Raw genomic sequence first — 12,142 nt, 5'->3', positions numbered from 1 at the left:
TTCTGAACTTGTACACAATACATCCACATGTGCATAGAATTAGAAGGGGATTAAGATAGGTTAAAGTAAGTTAATAGTAATAAGTTAAAGTTTAATCCTGTTCTTATGTTTAAAGAAAATCAAAAGTAACATTTGTTTAAGTAACCATTTGTCTTGGTGGTTTTCTATTGCTGCTGGAGCTTGGGGTCCTCTGGGCTCATAACAACTGACCTTATAAATTAATTGGTGAGTTCAGTGATATGAGCTCCTGTGCCGAATGTACATGTCACCATGTTGTATCTCCGAATATTTTTAATTAAACATCTCCAAAAATGAAACAAAATCCTGAATGTTCCTTTATGCAATCTCAGCTGCACCACTGTCTTAGTTGAAAGGTCATGGCCTCTGTTTCTTTTGCTTCTACTGATGGGTCACTTGAATTCAGTGAGTTCTGCGCACCTTTCACCATTTCTCTAGCTGATCCACAAACAAGCGTTTTAGCTCCACTATTGGATTCTGTCTCCCAACAAGTTTTGTAATTTATGAAGAATGTGGGCTCTGAAAACAATAAACTGTGATATAAAATAATCGGGTTAGGATTGTGAGTTTAGTGTCATGTGTGATCGGATCATGGGCATTAAATGTTCTTTCTGATACGTGGTTCAGATAAACACAATGCCCCACTTATTACATCAGTACTCCAAGACAAGGTTTACACTCCAGTGGTTAATTTGTGGGTTGCAACTGATCCTCTCCAAGTGTGATGAAGGTGGGGAAAACTTTTGTGCCAACTGATCCCAAATTGTCACTGGACAAAGCATAGAAACACAAACATGTGGATAACATGAGAGGAAATCTGGGCAACGGCAGCATGCTCTGCCATTCAGCATGGCCCAGGGAGAATCATTAATTTTCAAACAAGCTCCTAATCCTTCGCAAAACCTCTTGACCTCCTTTATCTACAGTAATTTTTCTATCACATTCCGAAATAGATGGCGACTCCACCTCTCACCATGGATAACAATTCAACAGCTTTGTCGATTTTGAATGGAAAAGAAATTGACCAAGGGCCACTACACACTTTCTAGTCCTAGTTTTCAAATGATGCTCTCAGCAAAGCACTTGAACGACTTTGCTGGTAATTTGCGTGTCGATGTTACTCTCATTTCTCTGTTAGTATTTTCATGGGCACAATACTGATTCGGCCATGTACCTTCAGAGAAGAGGCTTGTCTGTGTATCTCCACAGTCTCCCTGCCCTTTCCCTGCAATTCACAGATTTACAATGTTCAAATCCAAAAAGGACAGACCCCCATAAAATGTTACGCAGTCCAGAGGACCCCAAAAACCAGCAGCAATAGATATGTACCACAACACAGTGTCACTTAAACACAAGTAGTTTTTAATTATATTTGAACAAGAAAACTTCCATAACAATTAACTTCGAGCTGGTGCCTGGAAAAATGGCAGCAATGGATGTGTATATATTTTTGTTGCAACCATCACCTGCAGAGCTGCAGAGCATGAGAAAAGAGGAACTGATGGTTCCTCTAAGGCACTAAAAAATTTTGAAGTTAAATATTGGATGAGAAAAGTACAAATAGAGAGGATATAGTGAAATATTACATGTGAAGGAATATTTGTTGAAGAAGACTTAGAAAATTTTCCAGAGAATAGATCTTTTGAATTGCAATTGGAATTGGAGAAATTAAAGGTGCAAGAAGAAAGAGAGAATTTGAGGGTGCAAGATGAAAGGGAGAAATGTAATTTTGAGTTGCAGAGACAACAATATGAAGTTGAAAAAACAAAGAGCAGAGGCAGAAGAAGTTGAAAAGGACAGTCAGTTATTATTAGCGAAGTTAAGAATGGTGATAGAAAGAAGTATGAGAACTGAGGCTGTAACTGCTGGGGAGATGTTTTGGGCTATGGAGGTATATCTAGTGCCTTCTATTGATGAGGGAGATACAGATTAATATTTTCAGCTTTTTGTAACGGTTTCTGAGAGCTCAAGATGGCCAAAGTAGAAATGGCCTCTTATGCTTCAAAGTGTCTTGAGGGGAAGAACACAAATTGCATACTGTAGCTTGACTGCCAAGCAAGTGTCAAATTATGATACTGTTAAACAAGCAGTATTGAAAGCTTATGAATAGGTTCCAGAGTCATATAGGCAAAAATCTAGGAGTTTGGTGAAAACAGGGAATCAATCTTATATGGATTTTGCTCTGAAGAAATCTGTGTGTTTTGACCGTTGCTGCGCCTCACAAGGAATAAACAATGATTTTGACAGATTGAGAGAATTAATATTGATAGACGAAATTAAAAGGTGTGTCCCAGAGGAGATTAAAGTATACTTGGATGAGAGAGACGAGGGGACGAGGCAACAAACTGTTAGATTAGCAGGCGAATTTGCTCTGATTCACAAAAGTACATTCCAGAATAATAGACATTTTCAGAGAGCTAATGTGGAACAGATAATAAACCTGTTCATAAGGTTAGTATGGAGCAGGATCATAGGCCTGAAATAAAGTCTGGGGAAAATGTTACAAGAAAAGATGAAGGAAAGGACAGAGTTTCTGCATTTGTATGTCATTATTGTAAGAAACCTAGTCAAGTGATTGCGAATTGTCCAGTCCTGAAAAAGAAAAGGGAAAAATAGGTTTTACCAGAAGCATGTATTCAAACAGTGGAATTTAAGGAGAGCAGAGGTGCCAAACCTGGTAAGGAGGTCATGGATGTTTTCAGTCCTTTTGTGTCAGAGGGCTTTGTCTCAATAAAGGACGGAGAACCACAGGTTCCAGTAACATTCTTAGATATACTGGGGCTGCTCAGTCATTGTTGATGGAAAGTGTTTTAACTGTAGATCAAAGGATTGACACAAGGGAGAGAACTTTGATTAAAGATGTTGGAGATGAGGTAGAGTCAATATCGCTTCACAAGGTTGTGCTGAATTCAGAATTAGTCAAAGGACCTGTTGTAGTAGGAATAATTCCAAAGTTACCCATGCAGGGTATCTCACTTTTGTTGGGGAATGATTTGCAGAGTTGGGTCAATTTTAAGATTGGCAAATCGGCCTAGTAAGGATGTGGGTACTAGCATGATCAGATATATCCTGTAAGCGCGGTAACTAGGTCTGTGACTAAAACAATGATGACAGGTGAATAAAATCCAGTTGATAGCGATTTACTCAGTACTTCTGAAGTATTTATGAAAGAACAGGGTCATTGTGAGAGGAAGGATTTCTCTTTGTCAAGGAAAGAGTTAATTCAGCAACAGAAAATAGTTACAGATCTTGTTAGCTTAAGGAGAAAGTAGTAACTGAACAGGAGATTAAAGAAATGGCTTCTGGATATTACTTAAAAGGTGAAGTGTTGATGAGAAAATGGAGACCTCTTGATATTCCTGCTAATGAAGAGTGGGGAATGATTTATAAGATGGTTGTTCATAGAAACTACCGGAAGGAAATAGTAGATCTATCCCACAGTACACCGTTTGGATGTTCATCTTGGTGCAAAGAAAACCATGAATAAGATTTTGAAACAATTTTTCTGGCCTGGTTTGAGGAAGGATGTTGTAAATTGGTGCCGGACATGTCATGTTTGTCAGGTTGTGGGGAAACCTAACCAGGGTCCTCCAGTGGTTCCATTACAACCTATTCCTGTTGTTGGTTATTGTAGAGTGTGTAGGTCCCCTGCCGAAAATAAAGTCAGGTAACCAGTACCTGTTAACAATTATGTGTGCAACGTCGAGATTTCCAGAGGCTATTCCACTGAGAAATATTAAAGCCAAAACAGTGGTAAAAGCTCTGGAAATATTTTTCACAGTGTTTAGACTACCAGAAAAGATCAAGAGTGATCACAGATCCAACTTTATATCTGGGTTGTTTCAACAGTTAGTTTATCAGTCAGGAATAAAACAGATCACTTCATCTGTGTATCATCCTGAAACTCAGGGAGCTTTGGAAATATTTCATTCTACTCTTAAAAATATGATGAGAGTTTATCGTATGGAGAATGGAAAAGATTGGGATGAAGGTATTCATTTATTGTTATTTGCATCAAGAGAGGCTGTGCAGGAGTCATTTGAAATTGTGTTTGGACATCAAGTTAGAGAACCTTTGGGGGGCGTGGCAAGATGGCGTAAGGATCAGACGTGCCTTCCAGTCCTCTCCTGACTCTATCTTATTGTTTTGTCTAGAAATGCCTGTTAAAATTCTTTAAAAGTTTAGATAACTTCAGTGCTGTTAATTTAACTTCTGACGGTACAATTGGTGAAAAAGAGCAAAAAAAAAACAACAGTTCATCAAAAAACTACATTTTCTAAAAGTTCAAGTTTTGGAGCCTACCTACAGGAAAAACATCGAGACTCAGCCTGAAATGGATCCCAGGAGAGAGATACAGCTTTCGGACGTAGAGATTAATGTTACATCGGTAGAGCCCCCTAAAGAGGGTGCCAAACAGCCTTTAGAACAAAGAGTTATTCAGGTTCGTACATGTGCAGTAGCATCTGACGGCAATGTTATGAATGAATGATTTGTGAATCTTGAATCTAAATTATCTTATACAATGCAGGGATTATCCAAGATTATGACTGAACTTGGTACTAGGTTTAATACTCTGGTGAAAATACATTCTCAACAGATGGCTGAGTTTGAAGCTTTTAAGCTTGAAGTGAGAGATAAATTTAATTCGTGTGAAGAAGATATAGACGAAATACGGGATCAAGTTTTTGATGTGACCAAAAGGGTCGAAGACTTACAAACTCAAAATAAAAATTTGATGAAAAAGATTGATTATTTGGAAAACCAATCCAGACGGAACAATATAAAGATTATTGGTTTGCCGGAGGGTATGGAGGGACCAGACCCAAGAAAATTTTTTACTGAATGGATTCCACAGGTGCTGGGTCAAGAACATTTCCCGGAAGTTATAATACTGGAACGTGCTCATAGAGCCTTGCGTAGAAGACCTATTTCAGGTCAAAGTCCAAGACCTGTTTTGGTTCGTTGCTTGAATTATTACAACAGAGAAATAATTTTATGAGTGGCTATTAGAAATGCACAACAGAGAAAATCACCCTTGATGATTCAAAATAATCGAGTTTTCTTCTATGAGGATTTGAGTCAAGAAGTTATGTTCCAACGATGGAAATTCAATCCTGCTAAAGAGTTGTTGTGGAAGAAAGGTTACAAGGCAACCTTTAGATATCCAGCTGTTTTGAAGGTTTTCCAAGATGGTTGCCAACCAAAATTCTTTGATTCTTCAAAGGAAGCTATAGGATTTGCTCAAGAGCTGCCAATTACTCAGTTTCAACAGAGACATAGTCCGCCGCGATCTCTAAGGAGACAAGAGATGGAAGAAGAGAGCCGTGCTCCAAGAAGGAATGGTTGTAATGGTGACTCGGTAGTTGGAGTTGATTAAAAAAAAGAGTTGTCCTTTATTTTTCTAATGTTTTTTTAAAAAAAAAGGAATATTAAATAATGATGATGTTAGTTTAAGATGAAGTGAGAGTTGGGGGAGAGAACTGGATGGGCATACCGCACTGCGTGGTTTAGACGGGAGGGGGTATTTTTAACCTCCTACCCATTTTCTTTTTTCCTTTTTTTTGTATTATTAGATTAAAGAGTGATAGGGTTTTTTTTGTTTAAATATAAAAAAAAGCATAAGAAAGTATTTGATTGTTTAAAAAACTAAAAATTGATGTGTTTTGTTTTGTAAAGTTTATTCTGTAGATAAGGAATATTTGAAATTTAAATGTGAATGGGATGGATAAGTTTTTTTAAATATTTTTTCTTTAACTTTAAGGTGAAAGGAGTGGTAATTCTGGTGTATATTATTTTGCTATTTTAGTTATAGAACGAAGGGAATAATGGTGAAAGTTATAAATTGAATTGTACAATTCTTAATGAGGCTTGAATTTTGTTTGTGGTTTATGCTCCATTTGTTGAAGATATAGATTTTGTTGTAGATGTGTTTTTATTATTTGGATATCTGAATTTTAACGTAATGATTGGGGATATTTAAATGTGGTATTGGACCTTTTATTGGATAACTATTCAAGAGTAAAAGAGAAAAATGGTGGAAGAGTACTAAAATTGAATTGTACAATGCTTAATGAGGTTTGAATTTTGTTTTAAGATGGTGGTTTATGTGACTAATATGATGATAGATGTGAAGTTAGTTGATATTTGGGGAAGGTTTATCTCTATAGAGAAAGTTTTTTTCATTTTTTTTTCATGCTACAATTTTTTTAAGAATTGATTATTGTTTAAGAATTTTTGATAGATAATGTTACTAACTTAACTAATTTTTTATATTAATTAACCCCATTTGTGAAATATATGCATTTAAGTTTGATTTAAAAATGTTTTTTTTAAGTCTGATATTTTAGTATTAATTACTTTTCTTTTTGTTAGTATTTTAATCGGTTATGTTTTTGTTTTTTTTTGTAAATGGGTTTTTTTTCTCACATATATTATTAACTTTATTAATTCTTCACTCTTTATTTTGGGGGGAAAGGGGGGGTTGGACTAATTTGAGTTGGGTTATTAATGTGTAATAATTATTGGGGAGGGTATAGTTTATTTAGATTACGGATACTGTATTGTAATTTTTATTATTTTATTCTTAATTTTTTTTAATGTAATCCTATATGTTATTCATGTAATAAAATTTTAAATAAAGTTTTAAAAAAAAGTTAGAGAACCTTTAATGTAGATAAAATAACAGTGGGTTAATGAGGATGTACAGTTGAAATTGCTAGATTATGTTTTTTAATTTAAGAGGGTAAAATAAGTGTGGACTTTGGGTCAAGAAAATGTGGAAATGGTTCAGGGTAAAATGAAGCTTTTTTTTTGACAGTGAAGATCAGGTGACAAATTTTAAGACAGGAAGTAAAGTTTTGATTTTGTTTCCAACACATGACAATCCTTTGAAAGCTAGATTTTCTGGACCACATACAATTAATTCAAAACTCTAGATGGAAGGTATAAAATGCAAGTTTATCACATTAATATGTTGAAAAAGTTTTTCGAGAATAAGGGGAGTGGAGAACAATCTGTATCAGAGGTGTTGGCTGTTGACAGAGTGGAGGAAGTGGTGGATCATAAGATTATGAAAACAAAATCTTGTGAGGGTAACCTTAAAGAAACTATGGTTCCTGCGTGCCTGTCTAACTCAACAATTTTGAAAAATTTGGAAGAAATGTTTGGCCATCTTAAGTTACAAGAGCAGATGCAGTTGAAAGAATTACTTTTGAAATACATAATTTTGTTCCCTGGTGTTCCAGAAAGGACATCAGAGATTTACCATGATGTAGATGTGGAGAAGAAAATCTCATAAAACAGCACCCATATAGAATAAACATTGAAAAGAGTAAAATCATGGATCAGGAGGTGGCATATATGTTGAGGAATGACATTATTAGACCTTCGAACTCAGATTGGAGTTCTCCTTGTAATCTGGTGCCTAAATCAAATGGAACTGTTAGGTTCTGTACAGACTATAGGAAGGTTAATTCAGTAACTAAAACAGATGCTTATCCTATTCCGAGAATAGATGACTGTATTGATTAAACTGACAAAGCTAAATTTCTTACTAAGTTGAATTTGTTGAAGGGTTTCTGGTGTCTGCCTTTAACTGAGAGAGGAAAGAATATTTCAGTTTGTTTAACTCCATCCAGTTTATACAAATATAATGTGTTACCTTTTTGACCTGAAAAATGCCCCTGCAACATTCCAGATGATTAATTCTGTAATCCAAGATGCTTATATTGATGACTTGGTCACTAAAAGTGACTCATGGAAAGAATATCTAAGACAATTGGACAAATTGTTTTCAAGATTATCTAAAGCAAACTTAACTGTTAATTTAGCAAAGAGTCAATTTCCAAATGCCATGGTAACATACTTGGGTTATGTAATTGGCCATGGCAAAGTTGCACCTATTCAAGCTAAGGTGAATGCAATTTCTGAGTTTCCTATTCCCAATGGCAAGAAAGCAGTGGGAAGGTTTTTAGGAATGGCAGGATATTAAAGGAAATTTTGCTGAGGTTGCTCTTCCGTTAAACAATCTTTTGAAGAAAGGGGAGATATTTGTGTGGACTAAAGATTGTCAGGCAACTTGAGAAAATTTAAAGGAGATGCTATGCCATTGCCCTGTGTTAAAATCTAATGATTTTTTGTAACAGTGGGGGCCAGTGAAGGAGCAGTAGGTGCAGTTTTATTGCAAAAATATAATGAAATTGACCATCCAGTTGCCTACTTTAAAAAAAAATCAATGTGCATATAAAGAACTATTGAAAAAGAACTGTTAGCTATCATATTTGCTCTGCAGAATTTTGACATGTATCTTGGTACCTCTCATGAACCAATTGTTATATTCACTGACCACAATCCTCTGGTGTTTTTGAATAAAATGAAGAATAAAAACAGAAGATTGTTAAACAGGGTTGGATACTACAGGAATATGATCTGAAAATTAATCATATCAGAGATGTAAATAATGTTATTGCCGATTGTTTGTCAAGATGTTAAAATTGATCGTGCATAAAATACTTAAAAAATTTAATTACTGTATGTTATATATTGTGTATTGTATCTCTTTAGTAGTTTTAAGTTAGTAAAGTTAAAACTGAATTTTAACTCAAGAGTTAAAATTCCCTTTAAAGGGAGAATCTGTGACAGAATATTTACAGGTGGTTTGGGAGGAATTGTTAGAGCAGGTTGCACACACACATTTTTAAACACAGAATCTTTGCAAGATTTTTGCAGGAAGCAGCAAAGTTGCAGAATACAGATTGCCTGGGAACATGTGATCTTTACAGGCAGGCAGAGAGGAGTTTTGCTCTCAGAGAGGGAGGGTGTGAAACAGAGAGGAGAGAGAGAGAGAGACAGAAATCTGTTCCAGAGGGACAAGCTGGCAAACATTGGAAGGCTGCCTGGTCAACGAAGATGACTGGTGGTGTGAAAGGTAACCTAAAAGAAAGAGGACGATCTGGAGAACTCTGAAGTGGGCAAGTTTCGTCAGGAAGACTGATTGAGAAGGAATCAGTTGCGGATGTCCTGGAACAAAAGGAAACTCTCTCTGAAAACCAGCAAGAACCCTCCTGAGTGGTAAACATTTGCCTGTTAGCTTTGCGTGTTGAACCTAAAAATTATTTTATCTCTCTATGTACTAATTATGTTAAGAACCAAAATCAAACAAATTGTTGGGTATGTGCGAAAATACCACACCATGGCAAATCAGGAGTCCCCTTAGTAGCAGTCCCTCTCTCCCTACACGAATTATTTGATATATATACCTTGCCCAGCAACAATGATCCAACCACTGAAGATAAATACAAAGGATCGTCTATACGAACAAAACCAACCAAGTTAGCAACTATTCAGTCTGGAGTGTTGCTTCCTTTTGAGGAACCAACTAGGAGTTTCCAATTACATGCAAAATTGGACCGTCACACGACTGTGAATCCTGCAGCCTGTAAATGGCACATTTTGGTTGTGTGGGCCAAAAATTTATTCATGGTTACCCAGGGAAAAGGAATCTTGGAATCGAACAAAAGGATTTAAAATGACCCGTACACCTAAAAGTTGAAGTGGATGTTGTTACCTGGCCTACTTAATTCCCCATGTCCGTCTTCTTAACCAGCTACCTGTACTAGTCTCGTCCCATGGGCAAAGCAAAAGAAGGGTGACTGAAGGCGATCGTCTCATGTGGACATTTTTCCCGACACATGGAGTCGCATGAGATGGGGTTGAGATTCAAGAATTAGCAGCCACCTTTGATAAACTAGTAAATGATACAGACCTGGCACTTGCGGAAGTCCAATCCCAAGCCTGGGCAATAACTACAGAAATGGCCGGCATGCGACTTATACTCCTCCAAAATCGCATGGCCCTTGATTTTATTTTAGTAGGGAGAGGGGGACCTTGTGCTTTAATTTGCTCTGAATGTTGCACATACATCCTGGATGAATCAGCTAATATCTCAGATTTTGCAGTCTATATTAAAAAGTATAGAGAGAAGATTCACGAGGCTAGAGAAAAATATCAAAAAGGAGGTGTTTTGGACATGGGGAGATTGGAATTTCGGAGGTTGGGGGCCCTGGTTAATGCACTTTGCTATATATGGTTTAATGATTCTAGTGGGTTTATTTATTGGAATAGCCATCCTATCATGTATTATGACTAGATTAATTTGCTCAGCTATTGGAGCGAAGCAGATGGGATTAAAAAAAACCCATGACAGATGAACAACGACAAATTCAACTCATGTTACGACAATTTGAGGAACCAAAAGGTGAACAATAATGCAGTTTATTCAGAAAGACATCGTAAAGAGAAAAAAGTGGGAGCGTGGCAAGATGGCATAGAGTCTAGACGTGTAATCTCAACCTCTCTGGCCAGACTTTTAAGTACCTGTTTTTTTAACTCTTTGTTTTCAAGTTTAAACTTTTTAAATTTTAGTTTAAAATATCAAGGAATTATTATGGCCACTAATGGTAAAAAGATTAAACCTCAAGTACAGAAGAAGTTACATTTTCGAAGTGCTGAAGATTTGGAGCCTAGATGACTTGATACAGCTTCAGGCTTAATCTCTTCAGTGTCTAAACCTCAAAGACTGCCTGTGGGAGTTGAAAAAAAATGTTTATTACTCACCAAGTGAAGGATGGTGCTGGAATTACTCATTCTATGGAAGAAGAAGGTGCCTGTTCCAAAGAAGTGGACCCTGATTTGGAAAGTCTTTCAATTTCAACAGAGGGAGCACACAGGAAGGTATCTCCATTGTTGGAAATGCATCAGGAAGCACTTCAATCTGAAGAAATTGCTTTTCTTCGTGATTTCATGAAAAAACAACGAGATGTGAGGGGAGACCAGCAGCGACTCCCTGAGGAAGTCGGAGTGCTGTCACTGGGAGTCCAGACCTGCAGTAAAACTTTTTAAAACTTTAAAACTGTTGAGTTGCAGCAGGAGCTGCAGTTACCTTGTTCTGTCACTACATCAGAGAGAACAGGGCTGAGCTTTTCTGACCTACAGTGTATGCAATTAAATGATATTGTTCAAGCTGTTATTAAGCCTTTGACATCTCAAATGAATGAAATGGCTCAAATGAATGCTGGTATATGTTTAGAATTAAATATGGTTAAGACACATGTGGGTGCATCTTATGAAGAATTTAAAAAAATTCAGACTGCTTTTTTGGACTGTAAACAACAAGTGGCTTCTAACACAGAAAAAGTGCTGAAGGTTGAAAAATCAGTCATAGAATTGGGAGAACGCAAGAAGGAGCTAGAGAGGAAAATAGACTACTTGGAGAATCAAAGCAGAAGGAATAATGTGAAAATCGTTGGTTTGCCAGAAGGTATAGAAGGACAAGATCCTCTTCATTTCTTTAAAGACTGGATCCCGCAAGTATTAGGGCAAGATTTTTTTTCTGGGGGATTGGTACTGGAAAGAGCCCATAGAGCTCTAAGAAGAACACCCTCAGCTGGTCAACCACCGAGACCGGTAATAATTCGATGTTTGAATTATTTGGATAGAGAAGCAATACTTCGACTTGCAGTGCAGAATGTAGACAACGACAAACTCCATTATTGATTCAGAATAGCAGAGTTTTTTTTATCCTGATTTGAGTCAAGAGGTCATCGATTTAATCCAGTTAAAGAAGTTTTGTGACATAAAGGTTATAAGTCTACTTTTTGCTACCCGGCAGTGTTGAAGGTGTTTTATGGAGACCATCAATTTCGGTTTTTTGAGAATGATCGTGAAGCAATGATTTTTGCTGATTCATTGCCAGATATAAGAGGACAAAGACATAGTCCACCATTATCTCCTAAAGAAAAATCTGGTTGTTCTGGAAATGGAAGAAATGGCAGAAATGGGAAAAACTTCTTAAATGGGATCTTCGAGATTGGAATCTTTTGGATGAAAATAAGAATTTTTTTTCTTACTCTATTTTTTGTTATGATATTTTGATGATATTGATTGTTTGGCTGGGGAGAGAGAGATTTGCATCAGCCACTGATGGGTGACCCACACCCAATTTTTGCTTAGGGGATTACTACCTTTTGGTAGTTTTTTTTGGGGGGGGGGAATTTTTTAATTTTCATTTTAGTTAATTTTTAATTTGTGACTTTTTTTCTCCTATTGGAGGGCCTATATATGTTGA

Source organism: Narcine bancroftii, chromosome 5 (genome assembly GCF_036971445.1).
Source record: "Narcine bancroftii isolate sNarBan1 chromosome 5, sNarBan1.hap1, whole genome shotgun sequence".
Lineage (NCBI taxonomy): Eukaryota > Metazoa > Chordata > Chondrichthyes > Torpediniformes > Narcinidae > Narcine > Narcine bancroftii.
The sequence above is the reverse complement of the archived record's forward strand: the minus strand, read 5'-3'. Positions refer to the sequence as shown.